Raw genomic sequence first — 26,261 nt, 5'->3', positions numbered from 1 at the left:
GGGAGGGCACAGTGGTCTCCAAACTGTGGACCTCCAGATGTTGCAAAACTGCAACTCCCAGCATGCCCAGATGCCAAGGGCTGTCTGGGCATGCTGGGAGTTGTAGTGTACAGGGTCCCATTACAGAAATGCATGTTGCTTTACGGCGACGTGCATTGCTGTAAAGGGCCCGACCGCGGCTGAAGAGGAACTCACTGTCGCTGCCGCTGTCTTCATCGCCGGGATTCGGGTCTTCAGGGACGAGGTAAGTAACGAGGCCGGGCCCCAGCACTCCGCCGTCCCCCGCCGCGTCCTCCGGTCTTCCTCCCGTCAGCTCCGGCATTCCAGGGACCGGGCAGGGCGGGAGGAAGTAAGCGCCCCCCTGTGATTGGTCGGTTACCTAACCGACGGATCGCAGGGGATAGGAGGAGGTGTCAGGCTTGCCACCTCGCTCCTATACTTTAGCATGGTTCTGGCTGTCTGTGACAACCGGGATCATGCAAAATTACCGGGCGGTCAGGTCTCAGAGACCCGATCAGACCGGTATCGCCGCAGATCGCAGGGGCGATTTCCCTAGTGATTTGCGGCGATTATGGCCCCCCTCGGCGTTTGCCCTGGATGCCTGCTGGATCCGCTTCCGATCTCTGCCTGGGGCGCGGCAGAGACCGGAGAAACACCAGGACGTACTAGTACGTCATGGGTCCTTAAAGCCCAGGGTGCCAGGACGTTCTAGTACGTCCTGAGTCCTTAAGGGGTTAACATAGTGGTAAATTTTTATCGATATTTGCATCACTCCTTGGTGAAGAATTCCAAAATGTCATGAAAAATTAGAAAATTTTGAATTTTTCAAACTTTGAAGCTCTCTACTTGTAAGGAAAATATTGATTCACAATAAATATGTCTAAGGCTGGGTCCACACTACGTTTTGTCCCATACGGGAGCGCATACGGCAGGAGGGAGCTAAAAGCTCGCGCTCCCGTATGTAACCGTATGCGCTCCCGTATGTCATTCATTTCAATGAGCCGACCGGAGTGAAACGTTTGGTCCGGTCGGCTCATTTTTGCGCCGTATGCGCTTTTACAACCGGACCTAAAACCGTGGTTGACCACAGTTTTAGGTCCGGTTGTAAAAGCGCATACGGCGCAAAAATGAGCCGACCGGACCGAACGTTTCACTCCGGTCGGCTCATTGAAATGAATGACATACGGGAGCGCATACGGTTACATACGGGAGCGCGAGCTTTTAGCTCCCTCCTGCCGTATGCGCTCCCGTATGGGACAAAACGTAGTGTGGACCCAGCCTAATTTATGTTGGCATCATAAAGTTGACATGTTTTTACTTTTGGAAGACATCAGAGGGCTTCAAAGTTCAGCAGCAATTTTCCAATTTTTCCCAAAATTTTCAAAGTTCGAATTTTTCAAGGACCAGTTCAGTTTTGAAGTGGATTTGAGAGGCCTTTGTATTAGAAATAACTGACCCCATTATAAAAACTGCACCCCTCAAAGGATTCAAAAATGACATTCAGAAAGTTTGCTAACCCTTTAGGTGTTTCACAGGAATAGCAGCAAAGTAAAGGAAAAAATTCAATATCTTCATTTTTTACACTGGAATGTTCTTGTAGATCCAGTTTTAGAATTTTTACAAGGGGTAAAAGGAGAAAAAGCCCCCCCCAAAATTTGCAACCCAATTTCTATTGAGTAAGGAAATACCTCATATGTGGATGTAAAGTGCTCTGTGGGTGCACTAACAGGCTCAGAAGGGAAGAAGCGACAATGGGATTTTTTAGAGTGAATTTTGCTGAAATGGTTTTTGGGGGGCATGTGGCATATGTGGGGCCAGAACAGTAAATAAAAAAAATAAAAATAAAAAAAACACATGGCATACTATTTTGGAAACTACACCCCTCAAGGCACGTAACAAGTGGTACAGTGAGCCTTAACACCCCACAGGTGTTTGATGACTTTGATGATTTTTTTTTTCACAAAAATGCATTTTTTTCTCCAAATTTACATATTTTACAAGAGGTGATAGGAGAAAATGCCCCCCAAAATTTGTAACCCCATTTCTTCTGAGTATGGAATACCTCATGTGTGGACGTAAAGTGCTCTACGGGCACACTGCAATGCTCATTTGGAGCCACATTTGGATTTTTTAAAACAAATTTAGTTAAATTTTTTTTTTTTTGGGGGGGGGGGCATGTTGCATTTAGGAAGCCCCTATGGTGCCAGGAAAAAAAAAAAAAAAAAAAGGAACATAACACAGCACAGGTGTTTGACAAATTTCCGCTAAAGTTGGACGTGAAATTGAAAAATTTGATTTTTTTCACTAAAATGCTGGTGTTACCCCAAATTTTTTATTTGTATGGAAATACCCCATATGTGGATGTAAAGTGCTCTGCGCACGCACTACAATGCTCTAAAGAGAAGGAGCGCCATTGAGCTCTTGGAGAGAGAGTTTGTTTGGAATGGAATTCGGGGACCATGTCCGTTTACAAAGCCCCCATGATGCCAGAACAGTGGACGCCCCAAATGTGACCCCATTTTGAAAATTACACCCCCACAGAATTTAATAAGGGGTGCAGTGAGCATTTACACCCACTGGCGTTTGACAGATCTTTGGAACGGTGGGCTGTAACAAACTCTCAGTGTTTCGCAACCAGTGTGCATCCAGCTGTTGCAAAACTACAACTCTCAGCATGTACGGACAGCTGAATGGCATGCTGGCATTTGTAGTTATGCAACAGCTGGAGGTACACTACTACAACTCCCAGCATGCCCTTTGGCTGTCCGTGCATGCTGAGAGTTGTAGTTATGCAACCGCTTCTTGTTTCATAAGAAAAAATGTGACTCCAGCTGTTGCATAACTATAACTCCCAGCATGCACAGACAGCCAAAGGGCATGCTGGGAGTTATGGTTGTGCAACAGCGGTTGCAGAACTACAACACCATTTGGATGTGCATGCTGGGAGTTGCTGCTAAGCAACAGCAGGAGACTAACAGGCCTCACCTCCTGCTGTATCCTGCCCCTTCCGCCGCCACTGCCGTCGCTGCTCCTACTGCTGCCGCAACCACCTAAAGGGACCCCAGCCAACCTCTGCCGTGGTAAAGAAGGCTCTGATCGCCGCCCCGATCACTGGTGATCATCGGTGATCGCCACCAGGCAGGACAATGGTCAGTCATTCCATGCCACCTCACTCCTGACGGCACCTATCAATTGACCCGATTGACCCGGAATCGATCGCCGACATGGGGAGGGGGGGGGACTTTGCATGGGATGCCTCATGAACGATTTCAGCAGGCATCCCGGTCCGGTCCTCACCCAGCGAGCGGCGGGGACCGGAAATCCGCAGGGAGTACAGGTCCGCCCTCAATCCTAAACCCCTTAACAACAAAGGACGTAAATGTATGTCCTGGTGATGCGGTACTTAACGCACCAGGACGTACATTTACGTCCTAAGCATAACCGCGGGCATCAGAGCGATGCCCGGATCATGCGCTGCAGGCCCCGGCTGTTGATCGCAGCCAGGGACCCGCCGGTAATGGCGGACATCCGCGATCCCGCGGATGTCCGCCATTGACCCCTCAGATGCTGTGATCAATACCGATCACGGCATCTGCAGCATTGCGGCCACTTAATTGGATTATCGGATCGCCCGCAGCACTGCCACGGCGATCCGATAATCCTGCACGGCAGCTGGAGGTCCCCTCACCTGCCTCCGCTGTCTTTTGGGAGTCTTCTGCTCTGATCTGCCTCCCGCAGACCAGAGCAGAAGATCACCGATAACCCTGATCAGTGCTATGTCCTATACATAGCACTGAACAGGATTAGCAATTGAATGATTGCTTGAAATAGTCCCCTATGGGGACTATTAAAATGTAAAAATAAAAGTTAGAAAATGTGAAAAAAAAACCTCCCCCAATAAAAACGTAAATTGCCCCATTTTCCCTATTTTACCCCCAAAAAGTGTTAAAAAAAATATTTTATATACATATTTTGTATCGCCGCGTGCATAAATATCTGAACTATTAAAATAAAATGTTAATGATACCATACGGTGAACGGCGTGAATGTAAAAAAAAAAAAAAAAAAAAGGCCAAAATAGCTGCTTTTTTATAACATTTTGTCCCCCAAAAATTTATAAAAATGGATTAAAAGTTTTATATAAGCAAATATGGTATCAATAAAAAGTACAGTTCAGGGCGCAAAAAATGAGCCCTCATACCGCCACTCATACGGAAAATGAAAAAGTTATAGGTCTTCAAAATAGGGGGATCTTAAACGTACTAATTTGGTTAAAAAGTTTGGGATTTTTTTTCAGCGCAACAGTAATAGAAAAGTATGTTATCACGGGTTTCATTTTAATCGTATTGACCCAGAGAATAAAGAACACACGTCACTTTTACCATAAATTGTACGGCATGAAAACAAAACTTTCCAAAATTAGCAAAATTGCATTTTTCGTTTTAATCTCCCCACACAAATAGTATTTTTTTGGTTGCGCCATATATTTTATGGTAAAGTGAGTGATGTAATCACAGAACAGGACCAAAACACAATGTTTATTACTTGCCCCTAAAAAGAAACCAAATAGGGTTTCATATTGCTCATTGAGGCAACAAAACACACAAATACCAAATGTGATAAACAAAAAATCAAGAAATCCAAGTAACCAGCACGTCTGATACACCATATAACACAGTACGTGTTGAGGGTAATTACTCCGCCAAGTTTACCGGATACAGATGATAAACATACATGATAACAAAACACACTAGAGTATCCACAGATTTATTTCCTATTACGCCCTATCCCCCGTGGCTCAGGGGATGGCTCAGGGCGGGACAACAGGGTGGGTAGGGACACGGTACCTGTTATTCCCTACCCATAAACTAGGCCCTAAACCTAGGTGGAATTGTCTTCCTAAAAAGGACGGTCCCGCTCCGGAACCTAACCTGCACTTCTACACTCCCCCTACATACACTAGCTCACTTGCTAGATACACATACTACCTTACTATCCGGGCAGGTCCCTAGTATAGGTGACCCTAGTATGGATAATAGAGTGCAGGGGGTGGGTATCGGTACAGACAGATAAGAAGATAGAAATATAGGTTATGAGGGGGCACAGTAAAAAATAGGCTGGTAGGTCACAATAATGCCACACACTATCAAACCAAAAGAGAGGAGTTACCCTCACAACAAGGCTTCCCTCAAAACAAGCACATATAGCCCATATACTTAATACATTCTACATGTGAGCATATCATCAAACGTACAGAGTGCCTGATTCCATAAATAAACATATGAGGTTTATACTAGTCAACCAATACAGATGTAGTCCACCGATACACAGAGGTAGCACGTGGTGCAGTACAACCAAAGAAATCCAAATTATAATGATACTCATGTACAGATAACTGATGGCATACCAAGTCTCTTCATGGCATACCTGTATATATATATATACTTATGCTCACATTGTATATGAGGCAAATAACGGGGGTAAGAAAAAGGTACATACTCAAGTGAAATTAGATGAGTTTAGATGCTCATTTCTCTCGACGCGTTTCTCCCAGCTACGGGTCATCAGGAGAGTGATGCGGCTAACTGGCTCGATCCACTAGAGCTGCTGTCATGGCGATCCAGTTGGAGGCGGTGGCGATATCGTACTAGTCGGCGTTCCTTATGAACATGCCTGAAAGTACCCACGCCAACCCAGGGACATTCCTCCTCGTTCCCATTGGTTGCTGCTGGAACGCATACAGACATACCTCCAAACTTGTGTGTCAGAGACCGGAAGTGAGTATTACATCACTTCCGGTACTTGCCGAAAGATTTCTAACTGGTTCCATTGGGAACCGGATAAGCAGGCTTAATGATATCTACAAGCTTGCGTGTCAGAGACCGGAAGTGAGTATTACATCACTTCCGGTACTTGTCGAGGATATCTACCTGGTTCCCATAGGAACCGGATAAACAGGCTTAGTGATAGATAGTTCAACTAACCTATCACATTGGCGCATGCGCCTGGGTTCCTAATAGATTCTCCCAGCCAATATAATAGCGCTGATACTTTAGCGCAAGTCCAAGGCGCCGAACCTCATACAGGTCTCGAACAGGTATATCAATAATACTTATAAATACATAAGCTTAAACACGCATAGGAGATAAGTATCAGAACTAGGGGTAGATATTAGATGATAAATATAGTGGCTAACTGATATAACGTAGCCACCACTATATAATGGCACAGTAATTGCACTATCCCATGCAGATATAACCAGGACCGGATTGTTACTATAGGACAGGACAAACCAATAATATGTCAAAACGAATTAATAAATAAACGAAACAGTGAAGACCCTCATTTATTGAGACAAGAAATAGTGAAGGGGAAAAAATCATATGAAACAATTGAATGCCAGAGCCTGATTCAGTCCATGAGGGGCATACAATTTGACCCGATAGATCCATTGCAGTTATTTTTGCAAAATAATCTTATCATAGTTGACTTTCCGTGGGGAGGGGGACACAGTTTCTAGGACGAAGAATTTGAGACCCACACATTCACCCCCATGGTGTTCATGTATGTGTCTGGATATCGACGTATTCCTATTATGGCGAATGTCGCCAAGGTGTTCACCACCCTTCGTCTCAATTCCCTCGTCGTTTTGCCCACATAATCTTTAGGGCACATACATTGACAAATGTAACTCAGGCCCTTTGATTTACAATTAGCGAACCCTCTAGACGTAAAAAGCTGACCCGTAGAAGAACTAATAACACCATTACGTTTAACCACATAGGGACATGCAATGCATGAACCACACAGAAATACCCCTAAAGGTTTGGATGTAAGCCAAGTCCCTGCAGGTTTAGGTCTGATGTAATGGCTATGGACCAATCTATCACGAATGCTGCGACCTTTCCGGTATGTAATTAATGGTCTCTCTGATATCACTCTGTCTAAAAGAGGGTCCGCTTCTAGGACCTTCCAATGTTTAGCAATTATATTATACACAATGTTGGATTTGTCATCATAGGTGCCAATGATGCGTGTTAAACCATTGGGTGTCTTTTCAGGTTTGGGAGACAAAAGGTCCAAGGTTCATTTGTGAAGCATAGGTAAAGGCAGGCTTTAGGGTTTCCAGAGGATACCCTCTCTCAGTGAACCGTTGGCACAAACCATTAGCCTTCACCTTAAAATCCTCATCCGAGGAACAATTCCTCCGTAGTCGCATATACTTCCCCTTCGGTATACCCTTTTTTAGGGCCGTGGGGTGATAGCTAGTCCAGTGTAACAGGGAATTGGTTGCCGTTGTTTTTCTATAGAGTGTGGTAGAAATACCACCCTCCCCATTTTTACAGACCTTAACATCCAGGAATGACAATTCCCGTGGATGTATCTCTGATGTGAAGAATAGGCCTATCTCGTTAGTATTAAGGCTGGTAATGAATTCCTGAAAGTCACCCGTACTACCACCCCATAGGATAAAAATGTCATCGATATACCTTATCCACAGATGTATGTGGGAGGACCATTTTGTCTCCTCTGGGGGGAAGACCATCGTGTCCTCCCACCAACCCAGGAGTAGATTCGCGTACATGGGAGCACAGGGGCTCCCCATGGCGGTACCCCTGAGTTGGTGGAAGAAGCGACGGTCAAACAGAAAGAAATTGTGCGTAAGAATAAATTGTAACAAGGTAATGATGAATGAGTTATGACATCTGAAAAAATTGCCCCTCGTTTGTAAAAATAATTCCACTGCCTCAACCCACTTGTCATGAGGGATTGAGGAGTAAAGTTATTCAACATCAATACTGGCTTGATACATGGAATCCTCTACCGGCACATTTTCTAATCTTCTCAAGAAGTCCATTGTATCCCTGACATAGGACGGTAATGCCGTCACGAATTTCCTCAGGATTTTGTCTACATACAGGCTAATACCTTGTCTCAGAGAGTTTATGCCTGACACTATAGGTCTCCCCTTCAGAGGATTAGTGCCGTTATGCACCTTGGGGAGACAATAAAAGGTAGCAATAGTTGGTGTATTCGGGCACATAAACTTGAATTCAGCTGCACTAATCAGACTATTCTCCCTTGCTTCGTTGAGAATGTTTCTAAGCTGTATAAGGTAGCCATCCGAGGGATCCTTAGATAAAATTTCATAGTTATCTGGGCATAGAAGTAAGTCTAGGCACATTTTCCAATAGGGTTCATGATCCATGACAACGATTTCCACCTTTATCAGATGGTTTGATAACAATCTGGTCGTCTTTTTCAAAATTTAACAGAGCATACAATTCGTCCTCTGACAGATTGTGTCTATGGTGACCCATACTAGATATTGATTCAAGTTCTTGTGTGACCAGTTCAAGAAAAATATCAATACTTGTAGTATCAGACATCGGTGGCATAGCCGTACTAGGGGGTCTAAGATCTGTAAACGGTAGAAGTCAGTGTAATAATTGGTCATCGGTAACTCATCTTCTGTAATCCCCAGCTCTAAGCACTGCCGTCTATCATGCAATCTGAAGAAACGGTGCCATTTGAGCTTACGGCAAAATAAATTTATGTTCTTAATCCAGTCAAAGGACTTGAATCTAGTAACCGGGACAAATAATAGCCCTTTTCTTAACACTGATAATTCATTTGTGTTGAAAATCCTTGAAGATTAATTAATAATCTGAAACTCATTACTTTCGGATATTACCTCCGGTGTCGTTCCCTCAGTTGGTATTGAGGTGGACCTCGTGGGGGGAGAGGGCCGTTCCCTAAAAAAAACACTGACGAAGAGGATGTAGGTACACAAGGATATTGTTATAAATTCAAACCCCCATCTCCTCCTGTCGTAGGCACCTGATGAGTGATGGCATTAAAACGGACAACTGGTCACGCAAAAAACAAGCCCTCATACTAGTCTGTGGATGAAAATATAAAAGAGTTATGATTTTTTGAAGGCGAGGAGGAAAAAATGAAAACGTAAAAATAAAAATTTCTGCGTCCTTAAGGCCCAAATGGGCTGCGTCCTTAAGGGGTTAAGGACCGGGGATGCAGGGCATACCTGTACATCCTGCGTCTCCAAGAGGTTAACATGATAGTTTATTAGTTTGAACATTTATACACACGGCATACCACATTTTTTTTTCTCCATTATTTTATTTAACCCCTAAAGCCCTAGAAGACACAGGGCATACAGGAACGCCCTGGGCACCTGGGACTTAGAGCACCATGACGTACCTCTATGCCCCTCCATGGCTATGACGCGAGTGCAGGAGATGCGCTCGCATCATAGACCACAGGTCTACCAAGGACCCATCTACCGGATGCTACCAGCGACCCGTTGGTAATGGCGGACATAAGTGATCGTGCTAATGTCCGCCATTAACCCCTTTGATGCTGTGATCAATTTTAATCCCAGCATTTGCAGCTATGCAATGGTTCCTGGGGCTGATCTGATTGCGAGTTGCATTGCTGCGGGGATCAGATCAGCTAAGATGGCAGCCGGAGCTTTCCTTATCTGCCTCCTAGGGTCTTCTCCTCTGGTCTGCCATTGAGCAGCCCAGAGAAGTAGTTAACCAACAGGGCTGCCTTCAGAAATTTTGGGGCCCTTTACACAGCTTGTAGACTGCCCCCCCCCCGTGGCACACACTGGATTTTATCTTAGTATCGGGCTTAGAAACATAAAATAATATCACCACTCCATATTATTTCTGCAGTGACTAAATAATACCACCATACTGTAAGGGAATAAAAGCCACTATACACATTATCACAAATAACACCACAATACAAGGGACATATACAGTAATTCTGCCACACCACTACCATTACCACTAACACTGCTATATTGTTATTGAATAAAAACCACTCTGCAAAAGATCAATAACCCCTATATAGAGGTAGATTTGAGCTGTACACAGGTGCTGCAGACCTTATAAGTGATTAAGGTACATACTCACAGGGGCGTCTTCTCTGATCGCAGTCGTTCACTTTACTCTTTCTTCTTCATCTGTCCTGGGTCTTCATGAAGATTTCTCCCGATCACAACTCATCTTCACCGAATCTGCCAGACAAACATTTTAGGATTCTCGCTACAGGAAAGTCTTCACCTGTATACAAACCACCTATATGTATTACACTGCCCCATATAGTAGTCACTTCTTTGCCCTGTAGAGTATTAGGCCCCAACATTGTCCTCATACATTATAATGCCCCAGTACAATGCTCTGATACATTATAATGCCCCCTCACATTGCCCTCATATAATATAATGCCCCTGTACATTGCCCTCATATATAATAATGACCCCTCACATTGCCCCATATATAATAATGTCCCCGTACACATCCCCCATACATAATAATGCCCCCTCACATTGACCCCATATATAATAATGCCTCCTTACATTAACCCCATAGATTATAATGCTCCCTCACATGGCCCCCATATATAATCATGTCCTCTCACATTGCCCACATATAAGTAATGCCCCCTCACATGACCCCCAATATATAGTAATGCCCCCTCACATTGCCCCCATATATAGTAATGCCCCCTTACATGACCCCCCATATATAGTAATGCCCCTCACATTGCCCCATGTATAGTAATGCCCCCTCACATGGCCCCCATACATAGTAATGCCCCCTCACATGGCCCCCATACATAATAATGCCCCCTCACATGGCCCCCATACATAATAATGCCCCCTCACATGGCCCCCACACATAATAATGCCCCCTCACATGGCCCCCATACATAATAATGCCCCTTCACATGGCTCCCATACATAATAATGCCCCCTCACATGGCCCCCACACATATATATATAGTAAATATAGTAATGCCCCCTCACAATGCCCCCATATATGGGGCCATGTGAGGGGGGCCTTACTTATATGGGGGTATTACTATATATGGGGGCCATGTGAGGGGGCATTACTTATATGGGGCAAAGTAAGGGGGGCATTACTTATATTGTGGCAAAGTGAGGGGGCATTACTTATAAGTAATGCCCTCCTCACTTTGCCACCATATAAGTAATGTCCCCCCCACATGGCCCCCATATATATAGTAACGCCCCATCACATTGCCCCCATATAAGTAATGCCCCCGTCACTTTGCCCCATATAAGTAATGCCCCCTCATTTTGCCCCATATAAGTAATGCCCCCCTCACTTTGCCCCCATATAAGTAAGGCCCCCTCACATGGCTCCCATATATAGTAATGCCTCTAACAAAAAAAACACTCACCTCGGCCTCGTTCCCCTGCAGCTCCTGTTCTCTCCTCTTCTCTCTGCTTCCTGTGCTGACAGCCTCCGGAGAGTCGCTGCTGTACAGGAATGGAGTGACAGGACGTTGCCCGCCGGCTCCTTTCTGTTACGTCAGCTGCCGCAGCCGAGCGCACGCTCAATGCTGGGTGTGTCTTAAAGGCACACTCAGTGTTAAAAGCTGCGGTCGCTCGGATATTCGGGACAGGTGTCCCGCATCCGCGGGCGCAGCCCCCCCCCCCCCCCTTCACCTGCTGGCCCAGTCGCAGGGGGGAATGATGGGGCCCGCAGGTGAAGGGTCCGGTTATGCACATGCAGGGACAGTGCCAGCCCCGGTCCCTGCATGTTGCAGCCCTAGGGACCCCGGCCCCCCTGGGTGCCCGGGCCTCTGACTGGGGTACTGGCTGTACCCCCCTGATGGCGGCCCTGTTCACCAATAACACTAATCAGTGCTATGCCTATGTATAGCACTGATCAGTATCTGCAATCTAAAGATTGCAATAAATAGTCCCTGTGTTCCTGCGCTCGCTTCAAAGCTGCTTAAAGATTCAGGGCATAAAGGTACCCCCTTGGTCCTTAAATACCAGGACGCAAGGGCGTACCTATACGCTCTTTGTACTTGACAGGTTAAGTTACCAAACAAAACTTGTATAGATTGGGTACCATTGTAATCATATTGACCTACAGTATAAAAATAATGTGTGTTTTTACCAAAAAGTGTCCCCAAAAGTTTTAAAATGTTTTTTTCAGTTTTTCTTTTTTAGTTGCTAAAATATTTACAGTCGTACAATGGAATAATAGTAAATTCTATAGAAAAAATAGAAAAACTTGTCAAAACACTTGTAGGGCTAGATTATCGATTTTACCTATTTTGATTATCATCATCTTGGAATATATTTTTACATGGTGATTATAGGTGTAATATCATGGTTAGAGATGAGCGAATCAAAGCCGAGAAACCTGAATTCGTTACGAATTAGCAACGAATGCTAATATTGCCGCGATTCTATTGCGTGAATCGCTTCATTAAACTCCATTTACTGCAGTCCAGGCTCCAGGGCATCTAAAATGCAGTACATGGGGCAAGGAACGCTGGGAAGGTGGGAAGGCAGGTAGGCGGGATGACCCTGAAGGCATGCAGGATGCAGCCTATCAGTAGACAGTGACCCCTGTGATGTCACAGCCCTATATATTTGGCAACCATTTTCCGGTTCGTCATTTCATTCATTACACTGCAGAAAGATAGGACGGACGCCGCTGTGTGTGTTCTACACAGAAAAGCTTGCTGCAGCAGCATTTCAATTCTTAGTCACCTCAACCTTCTGTAGGACACAGAGAACAGCGTTTTTGCACATAAATTAATTCTTACTGCAGCGATTAACCCCTCAGTCACTGTGAACAGCATTGTATTACAGAGAGGGGCAGAGAGCTGTGTGTTGCCTCAGCTGCAAAAACGTTTTTACAGTAATTTTTTAGGGCAAATCAGTATCTTTGCTCCACAACTGGTCTGCTGGTTATACTGGTCCGTAGACGGTATAATCCATACCCAGCAGTCCATTCCTAATAGTGTTTGAGAGAGAGTCTTTTTGCAATTTTGGGTTTAGTACACAGTGACTGTGTTCTCCAGCATTGTTGTGTACTGCTGGTGTTTTGGGCAATTTTTTTTTAGTGTACTGTAGTGCATTTTTCTGCCCTTATAAGTGCATACCACATACCTACATCTAAGTGGTGTACTATTTTGTACCTGTTAATCTGTCAAGGGCCTACATACTGTGAAAGTCCAGGCAAAAGTAATCACCGGCTGTTGTTTTACAAAAAAAAAATTTTTAAGCATACTGTAGCGCATTTTTCTGCCCTCATAAGTGCATACCACATAAGTAAATCAAAGTACTGTACTATTTTGTACCTGTTAATCTGTCAAGGGCCTAGATACCGTGAAAGTCCAGGCAAAAGTAATCACTGGCTGGTGTTTTACTAAAATATGTTTTTTTAAGCCTACTGTACCACATTTTTATGCCCTCATAAGTGCATACCACATACGTACATCTAAGTAGTGTACTAGTACTAGTGTTGTACTGAAATACATTTTAAGCATACTCCCCTCATATACACAATAAATATGTCAGGCAGAGTAGTGTCAGGGTATGCATAGGGGAGTGACAGAGGCCTAAATTCATCAGGCGCAGGCGCAGGCAGAGGTCGCAGCAGAGTAGGGGCGTGTGGCAACCAGGAGTCGCAGCAAGAGGTCTGAGCTCCCGGTGTCAGCTAGCAGTCGTTTCTCGACCTGAAACCCAGCAGCCGTGATTGATCGGTTCACTTGGTCATCCACTTCATTCCAAGTGACATCCGATACCCCCCAGTCAACAGTCGGTGGGTTCCTCAGACTCAACCCTCAGTTGGCATGGCCCTCATACTGCTGCTGCCACCTCAAGGCTCTGTCATTGTGCTGCTCTATGGTCTCCTCATGTTAATGCTACCACCTCCAGGCTCTGTCATTGTGCTGCTCTATGGTCTCCTCATGCTACTGCTACCACCTCCAGGCTCTGTCATTGTGCCGCCATATGGTCCCCTCATACTGATGCTGCAACCTCCAGGCTCTCTAATTGTGCTGCTCTATGGTCTCCTCATGCTGATGCTGCCACCTCAAGGCTCTCTCATTGTGCTGCTCTATGGTCTCCTCACGCTGATGCTACCGCCTCCACGCTCTGTTATTGTGTCACCATATGGTCTCCTCATGCTGATGCTACCACCTCCAGGCACTTACATTGTGCCGCCATATGGTCTCCTCATGTTGATGCTGCCACCTCCAAGCTCTCTAATTGTGCTGCTCTATGGTCTCTTCGTGCTGATGTTGCCACCTACAGGCTCTCTAATTGTGCTGCCATGGATACTGAAAAACATAATTAAGGTGCTGGTCCCCAGTTTCAGAAATTCTTCTGCATTAGGGTCACTTTCAGGACTCCTGATGCTGCTGCTGCCACTTCCATGCTGTCTCATTCAGCCTCTATATAGTATCCTCATGCTTCAGCCAACTCCAGGCTGTACCATTCAGCCACTATATGGTCTCTTCATGCTTCAGCTACCTCCGGGCTGTGCCATACAGCCACTATATGGTCTCCCTATGCTGCCACAAACTCCAGGCTGCCATTCAGCCACTATATGGTCTCCTCATACTGATGCAACCTCCAGGCTCTGTCGTTGTGCTGCCATGTGACATGTGACTCCTTGTTAGATTTGGTCCTTTGTACCCATACGCCGGGGCCTGGGACACTAAAACCTGGTAGTGTTAGCTAAAATTTCAATTTCAAAAACTTAAATTTCAATTTCAAAATGGTCTCCTCATGCTTTTGTCAACTCCAGGCTGTGCCATTCAGACACTATATGGTCTACTTATGCTGCCACAAACTCCAGACAGTCATTCAGCCATTATATGGTCTCTCCTCATGCTTCAGCCACCTCCAGGCTGTGCCATTCAGACACTATATGGTCTCATCATGCTTCAGCCACCTCCAGGCTGTGCCATTCAGCCCCTATATGGTCTCCTCATGCATCAGCCAACTCCAGGCTGTGCCATTCAGACACTATATAGTCTCCTCATGCTACCACAAACTACAGGCTGTGCCATTCATCCACTATATAGTCTCCTCATGCTTCAGCCACCTCCAGCTTATGCCATTCTGCCACTATATGGTCTCCTTATGCTTCAGCCACCTCTAGGCTGTGCCCTTCAGCCACTATATGGTATCCTCCTGCTTCAGCCACCTCTAGGCTGTGCCATTCAGCCACTATAGGCTCTCCTCATGATTCAACCACCTCCAGGCTGTATCATTCAACCAATATATGGTTTACTGACCTGCTGAGCCTGGGCCTAAAAATTATTATGGTAGCACTAGCTACCATAAATATTCAATTTAAATTCCAAAATTCATAAGGACCAAGCCCATTTTCACCTTAAGGACCAGGCCAATTTTATTTTTGGATTTTTGTTTTTTCCTCCTTCACCTTCTTTTATATTTCCATCTACAGACCCATATAAGGGCTTGTTTTTTTGCATGACCAATTGTACTATGTAATGAAACCTCTCGTTTTACCATAAAATGTATGGCAAAGCCCAAAAAAAATTTTTTTTAGGGAGGAAATTTTAATGAAAACCACAATTTTGCACATTTTTGAGGGTTTCGTTTTCACACTGTACAATTTATGGTAAAAATGACATGTGTTCTTTATTCTGTGGGTCAATACGATTAAAATGATACCCATGGCTTACACACTATTTTTGTACTGCTTAAAAAAAATCTAAAATTTTTTGTACAAAATCAGTAATCTAAAATCGCTCTATTTTGACCACCTATTACTTTTTCATTTTTACATATATAGGGTGGTATGAGGGCTCATTTTTTGCATCGTCATCTGTACTTTTATCGATACCACATTTGCATATATAAAACTTTTGTATAATTTTTTATACTTTTTTGGGGAATAAAATGGGACAAAAAAGCAGCATTTTTGGAAAAAAAAATTACGTTTACGCCGTTCCCCGTACGGAATTATTAACATTATATTTTGATAGTTCGGACATTTACGCATGCGGCAATACCAAATATGTTTATAAAAAATATTTTTTTACGCTTTTTGGGGGTAAAATGGGAAAAACTGACAATTTTCTTTTTTATTGTGGGAGGAGATTATTCACTTTTTTTTACATTTTTTTTTTTTTTACATTTTTCTACTTTTTTTTTTTTACACTTTTTATGTCCCCGTAAGGGACTATCTATAGCAATCATTTGATTGCTAATACTGTTCAGTGCTATGCATAGGACATAGCACTGATCAGTATTATCGGCTTTCTCCTGCTCTGGTCTGCTCGATCTCAGACCAGAGCAGGAGACACCGGGAAATGGACGGAGGCAGGTGAGGGGACCTTCATCCGCCATTACAGATGATCGGATCGCCGTAGCAGTGCTGCGGGCGATCCGATCATCTATTTTAACATGCGCATTGTCGCAGATGCCGTGATCTGTACTGATCACGGCATCTGATGGGTTAATGGCGGACATGCGTGCGATCGCGAATGTCGGCCATTACCGGGGGATCCCTGGCTGCTGATAGCAGCCGGAACCTGCCGTGTATGATGCGAGCACCACTCCGATGCTCGCAGTCATACACAGGACGTAAATGTACGTCCTGGTGCCCGAAGTAGCGCCAAACCAGGACGTACATTTACGTCCGTGGTCGTTAAGGGGTCAATCTTAGGGATTGTGAAGTCCTAGTGTCTACTCATGCTGCTGCCAACTCCAGGGTGTGCCATTCAGACACTCTTTGGTCTCCCCATGGTGCCACAAACTCCAGGCAGTCATTAAGCCACTATATAGTCTCCTCATACTGATGCCACCTCCAAGCTCTGTCATTGTGCTGCCATGTGACATGACTCCTTGTTATATTTGGTCCTTTGTACCAACATGCCGGGGCGTGGGACTGGGAGTTAAAATTTCAATTTCAAAATCTTAAAATTACATTTAAAAATCTTAAATTTCAATGGTCTCCTCATGCTTCAGCCAACTCCAGGCTGGGCCATTCAGCCACTATATGTCTCCTCATGCTTCAGCCACCTCCAGGCTGTGCCATTCTGCAACCATATAGTCTCCTCATGCTTCAGCCACCTCTAGGCTGTGCCATTCAGCCATTATAGGGTCTCCTCATGATTCAGCCACCTCCAGGCTGTGTCATTCAGCCAATATATGGTTTACTGATGCTGCTGGGCCTGGGCCTAAAAAAATGTATGGTCGTACTAACTACCATAAATCTTCAATTTAAATGTCAAAATTCATCTTTTAATCTTAGGGATTGTGAAGCCCTAGTGTCTACTCATGATGCTGCCAGCTCCAGGCTGTGTCATTCAGCAACTAAATGGTGTCCTCATGCTGCTAACACCTCCCCGCTGTGTCATTTAGCCACTATATGATCTCCTCATGCTGCCAACACCTCCACGCTGTGTAATTTAGCCACTATATGTTCTCCTCATGCTTCAGCCACATCCAAGCTGTGTCATTTACGGCTATATGGTCTCCTTATGCTGCCAACACCTCCACGCTGTGTCATTCAGCCACTATATCAGGGATAGGCAACCTTTTGGTAGTGCCGTGCCAAAACAAATTTTTGAAGTCACTTGATGCACCAGAAAAATGGGTGTGGCTTTATTATGGTTGTGGTTTACTGTGGGTGGGGTTTGTGTGGATGTGGCTTGTCACAGGGTAAGTGTTTTTTTTTTTCTGAATGTTTCCACTATATTGTCCCTGCTGTAAGGAACTTACAGTGAGGACGATACAAAGAGAGGTGATTGCACACAACAGCCAAAAGTATTTGTTTAGCATGAATAAGCATTTTAATTCAAACCACAGAATCAGACCCCACCATACAACAAACCCAAGAATCAGGCCTCACCAGAATACAGACCCCAGAATCAGACCCCAGTATCACCGCCCCGCATAATACAGACCCCAGAATCAGACCCCAGTATCACCACCCTGCATAATACAGAGCCCAATATCACCGTCCTTAATAATACAGACCCCAGTATCAACGCCCTGCATAATGGAGACCCCCAGAATCACTGCCTCGCATAATACAAACCTCATCATAATACAGACCCCAGAATGAAACCTCACCATAATACAGACCCCAGAATCACCACCCACCATAACACAGACCCCAGAATCAGTTCCCACCATAATACAAACCCCAAAATCAGTCCCCACCATAATACAAACCCCGGAATCACCACCACCATAATACAGACCCCAGAATCAGATCCCACCATAATACAGACCCCAGAATCAGATCCCACCATAATAAAGACCCCAGAATCAGATCCCACCATAATACAGACCCCAGAATCAGTCCCCACCATAAAACAGATGCCAGAATCACCACCCACCATAATACAGACCCCAGAATCACCACCCACCATAATACAGACCCCAGAGTCAGATCCCACCATAATACAGACCCCAGAATCAGATCCCACCATAATACAGACCCCAGAATCAGATCCCACCATAATACAGACCCCAGAATCAGACCCCACAATCAGTCCCCACCATAAAACAGATGCCAGAATCACCACCCACCATAATACAGACCCCAGAATCAGACCCCACCATAATACAGACCCCAGTCACCACCCACCATAATACAGACCTCAGAATCAGACCCTACCATAATACAGACCCCAAAATCAGACCCCACCATAATACAGACCTCAGAATCACCACCCACCATAATACAGACCCCAGAATCCCCACCCACCATAATACAGACCCCAGTATCACCGCCCTGCATAATACAGACCCCAGAATCAGACTCCAGTATCACCGCCCCGCATAATATAAACCCCCAGAATAAGACCCCAGAATCACTGCCATGCATAATCTGTAGATGACTGTTATTGGGATCTGTAGATGATATACTGTTATAGGGGGATCTGTGGATGACACACTTATGGGGGATTTCTGGATGATGCATTTATGGGGGATCTGAAGAAGATACACCTTTGTGGGATATGCAAATCACACAGTTATGAGGGTTCCTTAGATAACACACTTATAGGGGGATCTGTGAATGAAACATTTATGGGGGATCTGTGAATGACACACTTATGGGGGATCAGTGAATGACACACTTATGGGGGAACTGTGAATGAACACTGTTATGGGATAGCTGTGAATGACACACTTATGGGGGATGTGTGAATGACACACTTATGGGGGAGCTGTGAAGTACACACTTATGGTGGAGTTGTGAATGACACACTTATGGGGGATCTGTGAATGACACACTTATGGGGGAGCTGTGAATGACACACTTATGGGAGAGCAGTGAATGAACACTGTTATGGGGAGCTGTGAATGAACACTGCTATGGGGAGCAGTGAATGAACACTGTTATGGGGAGCAGTGAATGACACACTTATGGGGATCTGTGAATGACACACCTATGGGGATCTGTGAATGACACACTTATGGGGGGATCTGTGAATGACACACTTATGGGGGGAGATCTGTGAATGACACATTTATGGGGGGAGCTGTGAATGACACACTTATGGGGGAGCTGTGAATGACACACTTATGAGGAGCTGTAAAAAACACACTTATGGGGGAGCTGTGAATAACACACTTATGGGAGAGCTGTGAATGACACACTTATGGGGGAGCTGTGAATGACACATTTATGGGGGAGCTGTGAATGAACACAATTATGGGGGAGCTGTGAATAAACACTGTTATGGGGGAGCTGTGAATGACACACTTATGGGGGATCTGTGAATGACACACTTATCGGAGAGCTGTGAATGAACCCTTATGGGGAGCTGTGAATGAACACTGTTATAGGGAGCAGTGAATGACACACTTACAGGGGATCTGTGAATGGCACATTTATGGGGGAGCTGTGAATGACACACTTATGGGGGATCTGTGAATGACACACTTATGGGGGATCTGTGAATGACACATTTATGGGGGAGCTGTGAATTAACACTGTTATGGGGGAGCTGTGAATGACACACTTATGTGGGAGCTGTGAATGACACACTTATGGGAGAGCAGTGAATGAACACTGTTATGGGGAGCTGTGAATGAACACTGCTATGGGGAGCAGTGAATGAACACTGCTATGGGGAGCAGTGAATGAACACTGTTATGGGGAGCAGTGAATGACACTTATGGGGAGCAGTGAATGACACACCTATGGGGATCTGTGAATGACACACTTATGGGGGGATCTGTGAATGACACACTTATGGGGGGAGATCTGTGAATGACACATTTATGGGGGGAGCTGTGAATGACACACTTATGGGGGAGCTGTGAATGACACACTTATGAGGAGCTGTAAAAGACACACTTATGGGGGAGCTGTGAATAACACACTTATGGGAGAGCTGTGAATGACACACTTATGGGGGGAGCTGTGAATGACACATTTATGGGGGAGCTGTGAATGAACACAATTATGGGGGGGCTGTGAATAAACAGTTATGGGGGAGCTGTGAATGACACACTTATGGGGGATCTGTGAATGACACACTTATCGGAGAGCTGTGAATGAACCCTTATGGGGAGCTGTGAATGAACACTGTTATAGGGAGCAGTGAATGACACACTTACAGGGGATCTGTGAATGGCACATTTATGGGGGAGCTGTGAATGACACACTTATGGGGGATCTGTGAATGACACACTTATGGGGGATCTGTGAATGACACATTTATGGGGGAGCTGTGAATTAACACTGTTATGGGGGAGCTGTGAATGAACACTGTTATGGGGGAGCTGTGAATGACACACTTATGTGGGAACTGTGAATGACACACTTATGGGGGAGCTGTGAATGACACACTTATGGGGGATCTGTGAATGACACATTTATGGGGGAGCTGTGAATTAACAGTTATGGGGGAGCTGTGAATGAACACTGTTATGGGGGAGCTGTGAATGACACACTTATGGGGGAGCTGTGAATGAACACTGTTATGGGGGAGCTGTGAATGACACACTTATGGGGGAGCTGTGAATGAACACTGTTATGGGGGAGCTGTGAATGACACCGCCCCCTCCATGCTGCTGAAAGACAACAGAGCACAGCAGCTGAAAGGTGACAGGGGAGAAAAAGAGAGAAAACTCTCTCTCTCTCTCTCTTAAGTTGTTCCCAGCGCAGCACAGCAATAACCAGGTAGGGAGAGGAAAGGGGAGGGATACATCTTCCGTCACCCTGGCCGGATCTTTTAGCAGCCGCTTAAAGTGACAGTGTCCCAGGACTACCTGCAGGTCGGCACTCGCACGCGTGCCAGGGGTTGCCAACCCCTGCACAATATGGGCTTCTCCTATGCCACCTCCAGGCTCTGTCATTGTGGCACTCTGCGGCAGTGATTCTAAAAGCGGCAATCTGTACGTTATTCTGAATAACAGTATTATTTCACTACCCCAGCACACTCCATATGTGTGTTAGATCACAGCAAAGTGTTCTATACCCCTATAGAGGCTGTATGTAGGCCAGAAATTGCCGTTTTTAATATTCGGGGAATCGGCTGAATGGAATTTTTCTAAAGTTCGCTCATCTCTAATCATGGGTATACATGCCTAGTAACACATTTGACCGATTTCTGATAAGACTATGGGTATCATAATATTCCACCCATAAACCCCATGTAAAAATATATTCTGAGATGATGATAATCAAAACAGGTAAAATCAATAATTATCTAGCCCTACAAATGTTTTGACTCATTTTTCTATTTCTATAGACTTTGCTATGATTCCAAGTAAATGGTTAATCATTTGCAGTTTTACTATCAGAAACTACAGAAAAGAACAAACTGTGATTTACCATGAGTGTAAAAAGTGTAGTGACATCTAGTGATAGGTATGAGAATTGCAGCCAATCATCCCACTGTGCTGTACAGTATGTCCCCGCAAAAAAAAAAAAAAAAAAAATATCGGTCATTAGGTGGAAAATTTTAAGAATTATGGGCGGCTATTAGATGAGAAGGAAAACTGAAAGAGCAGGAATAAAAAAATCCTGATTCGCATCCACCCCGCCGCCGCCTCCCCTCACACACTCTATGAACTCCACATGAACGTTCTCTATTCAGAGTCAGGCGCGGTCTCCCGCCCAGTCAATGCCCCGTGTAACCCTCTCGCTCCCGGCCTGTACAACTCTCCAACTACTGCATCCCCAGGGAAGTCTGTGCGTACAGCACCTCAATAGTTAATTCCATCGGCGCGTGCACGGGACGCCAACCAATGGGAGCAGAGCAGAGGGAAGCGGGCGGGAGCGGCGCTGGATTCGAACACAGAGAAAGAGACGATAGTGAGCGGGTGAGTGACGCTGCGGTAATGACTGTATGTATATAGTGTATTATGGAGTGCGGTACCGGCTGCGGCATTCTCGTGTGTGGGGGAGAGCGTCCCCTGTCCTTCACGAGCAGCGCGGTGCGGGGTTTTCCTGCATAGCTCAAAACCCTGTGGTGCTGGTGCTGCCCCTGTATAGGGAATGTATGTATTTGTCAATACATGGTCCAGGGTTTTCTCCCAGATCGTCCATGGCTGGAGCGATTATTCGCCGTAGTCCGACGTTGTCTGCTCTCCATTATATCTACAGGGGTGCAAGAGGCATTTTATTGTACCATAGTGTTCTCTAGGTAAACGTAGGACTGGGTTCACACTGCTTTATTCCTCACTTTCAGGTTTAGTTGCTGTAAGTTTAACCCCTTAAGGACCAAGCATTTTTCTGTTTTCGTTTTTTCCTCCTAACCTTTTAAAAATCATAACCCTTTTAATTTTGCACCTAAAAATCCACATCATGGCTTATTTTTTGCGCCACCAATTCTACTTTGCAGTGACATTAGTCATTGTACCCAAAAATCTACGGCGAAACAGGAAAAAAAAAAATTATGCGACAAAATTGAAAAAAACACTTTTGTAACTTTTGGGGGCTTCCGTTTCTACGCAGTACATTTTTTTCGGTAAAAATTAAAATTTGTCTTTATTCTGTAGGTCCATACGATTAAAATGATCCCCTACTTATATACCGTATATACTCGAGTATAAGCCGACCCGAGTATAAGCCGAGACCCCTAATTTCAACCCAAAATCCCAGGAAAAGTTATTGACTCGAGTATAAGCCTAGGGTGGGAAATACCTCATCCCCCCCTGTCATCATCCAGACCCGTCATTAACATCCTCATCATCCCCTTGTCATCATCCCACACATCCCCCCTTCATCATCCCCTTGTCATCATCCCACACATCCCCTTATCATCCCACACATCCCCCCTTCATCATCCCCTTGTCATCATCCCACACATCCCCCCTTCATCATCCCCTTGTCATCATCCCACACATCCCCTTATCCCACACATCCCCCCTTCATCATCCCCTTGTCATCATCCCACACATCCCCTTATCCCACACATCCCCCCTTCATCATCCCCTTGTCATCATCCCACACATCCCCCCTTCATCATCCCCTTGTCATCATCCCACACATCCCCTTATCCCACACATCCCCCCTTCATCATCCCCTTGTCATCATCCCACACATCCCCTTATCCCACACATCCCCCCTTCATCATCCCCTTGTCATCATCCCACACATCCCCCCTTCATCATCCCCTTGTCATCATCCCACACATCCCCTTATCCCACACATCCCCCCTTCATCATCCCCTTGTCATCATCCCACACATCCCCCCTTCATCATCCCCTTGTCATCATCCCACACATCCCCTTGTAATCATCCCACACATCCCCCCTTCATCATCCCCTTGTAATCATCCCACACCCCCCCCCTTCATCATCCCCCCCCCCTTCATCATCCCCACACCCCCCCCCCCCCTTCATCATCCTCTTCTCATCATTCGCCCTCAGTGGTCTTCAACCTGCGGACCTCCAGAGGTTTCAAAACTACAACTCCCAGCAAGCCCGGGCAGCCATCGGCTGTCCGGGCTTGCTGGGAGTTGTAGTTTTGAAACCTCCGGAGGTCCGCAGGTTGAAGACCACTGCGGCCTTCAACCTGCGGACCTCCAGAGGTTTCAAAACTACAACTCCCAGCAAGCCCGGGCAGCCATCGGCTGTCCGGGCTTGCTGGGAGTTGTAGTTTTGAAACCTCCGGAGGTCCGCAGGTTGAAGACCACTGCGGCCTTCAACATGCGGACCTCCAGAGGTTTCAAAACTACAACTCCCAGCAAGCCCGGGCAGCCATCGGCTGTCCGGGCTTGCTGGGAGTTGTAGTTTTGAAACCTCCGGAGGTCCGCAGGTTGAAGACCACTGCGGCCTTCAACATGCGGACCTCCAGAGGTTTCAAAACTACAACTCCCAGCAAGCCCGGGCAGCCATCGGCTGTCCGGGCTTGCTGGGAGTTGTAGTTTTGAAACCTCCGGAGGTCCGCAGGTTGAAGACCACTTCGGCCTTCAACATCATCCAGCCCCCTCTCACCCCCTTTAGTTCTGAGTACTCACCTCCGCTCGGCGCTGGTCCGGTCCTGCAGGGCTGTCCGGTAAGGAGGTGGTCCGGTGAGGAGGTGGTCCGGGCTGCTATCTTCACCGGGGGCGCCTCTTCTCCGCGCTTCCGGCCCGGAATAGAGCCGTTGCCTTGACAACGACGTATCTGCGTCGTTGTCAAGGCAACGTGACTATTCTGAGGCCGGGCCCGAAGCGCTTAGAAGAGGCCTCCCCGGTGAAGATAGCAGCCCGGACCACCTCCTCACCGGACCACCTCCTCACCGGACAGTCCTGCAGCACCGGACCAGCGCCGAGCGGAGGTGAGTACTCAGAACTAAAGGGGGTGAGAGGGGGCTGGATGATGTTGAAGGCCGCAGTGGTCTTCAACCTGCGGACCTCCGGAGGTTTCAAAACTACAACTCCCAGCAAGCCCGGACAGCCGATGGCTGCCCGGGCTTGCTGGAAGTTGTAGTTTTGAAACCTCTGGAGGTCCGCAGGTTGAAGACCACTGCGGGTGGGGGAGTTCACTCGAGTATAAGCCGAGGGGGGTGTTTTCAGCACGAAAAATCGTGCTGAAAAACTCGGCCTATACTCGAGTATATACGGTAGGTTTGATTTTGTCGTACTTTTGGAAAAAACCATAACTACATGCAGGAAAATTTAATACGTTTAAAATTGTCATCTTCTGACCCTTATAACTTTTGAATTTTTCCACGAAAGGGGTGATATGAGGGCTAATTTTTTTTGCGCCGTGATCTGAAATTTGAATCAGTACCATTTTTGTTTTTGATCGCTTTTTATTCCTTTTTTTTATTTTAAACTTTTAGTCCCCTTAGGGGACTTTTAGAAGGAATCATTTTGATTTCTTCATACAGATCAATGTGGTTCCATAGAACCACATTGATCTCTGTGCTTGATTGATAAAGCCTGTGACCCTGTCCCTGTTAAACGGGGAAAAAAAGTGTGAAATTACTGCAAAGAGGGACTTTAGACTCAGTTCACCTCATGTATACAATAACAAGTTCATAAACTCTCCTAATCCCATTGTATACAAAAAGTCTGCGGTATAGAGCAGTCCATGTTTCTGCCGGGTTCACATGACGGAATTTCTAAATGGAATTCTGCTGTGAAATTCGGGTGCAGCAGCCTCCCATTATTTTCTGCTACACAGTGCACACTGCTGATTTTCCATGACAGAGAACTCAGCTTCTAAAATTCAAAGTCTGGTTTCTGCCCAAAGCATAAAATTCATTGTTATCTACGGTCATGGCAATGTGGTCCTAGCATTCGACTGCACTGGCCGCCCTAGGAATCTCTTACTAGAAATGTTCAGCCAGAGATTCTGTTGTGTGAACGCGGCCTTAGGGGGCATTTACAAGTTTTTGCTTGGACTGAGAAGTGTAGGTTTGAAAATGGCTCAAACCCCTAGTAGCTAGCAATGTTCTGGTCATTACAATTAAAGGGGTAGTCCAGTCCTGAAAAAACGTATCCCCTATCCTAATTATAGGCGATAAGTTTCAGATCGGCGGGGGTCTGACCGCTGGGGCCCTCCGCGATCTCCTCCTGGCAACCCGCTGGAAGGGGGCGTGTTTACCACCGCATGAACACACCCCCTCAATACAACTCTATGGCAGAGCCGAAGATTGCCGAAGGCAGCGCTCCGGCTCTGCTATAGAGATGTATTGAGGGGGCGTATCAGCCGCCGCTTCGTGCGGTGGTCAATACGCACCCTTCCCGCGGGCTTCCAGGGTCACGTACAGGAGAATGTGGGGGGCCCCAGCAGTTGGACCCCCCCACTATCTGAAACTTATCCCCTATCCATAGGATAGGGGATACGTTTTTCAGGACTGGACTACTCCTTTAACGTTGCCCCGTCCCTTTCTGGCCATGGATATGTATGCAGAGAGGCACAAATCATGGTGTGAATGTACCCTAAGAATTCATGATCTAGATCCCTCTACTACTTACAAAAATTCTGTATTTGGAAACAGACGGAATGTAGTCGC

At 45.9% G+C, this 26,261-nt stretch overlaps 1 protein-coding gene across 4 annotated transcripts in view; it reads left to right on the top strand.

Annotated features, from left to right (window-relative positions):
* Nucleotides 1–26,261, top strand: part of PIMREG (PICALM interacting mitotic regulator) — a 61,001-nt gene that overhangs the window by 11,276 nt on the left and 23,464 nt on the right. Inside the window, exon 1 of one of the 4 annotated variants that reach the window (XM_056558429.1) lies at nucleotides 21,747–22,132. The exons of 1 other annotated variant lie outside the window; for it this stretch is intronic. The gene's annotated coding sequence lies outside the window, so the exon portion shown is untranslated. Of the gene's footprint in view, nucleotides 1–21,746; nucleotides 22,133–22,187; nucleotides 22,310–26,261 lie in introns of those variants that run through there. 2 more of the 4 variants (XM_056558432.1, XM_056558430.1) reach the window with 2 other exon arrangements.

Source organism: Hyla sarda, chromosome 2 (assembly GCF_029499605.1).
Source record: "Hyla sarda isolate aHylSar1 chromosome 2, aHylSar1.hap1, whole genome shotgun sequence".
NCBI lineage: Eukaryota > Metazoa > Chordata > Amphibia > Anura > Hylidae > Hyla > Hyla sarda.
This window is presented reverse-complemented; position numbering and strand designations above follow the sequence as displayed.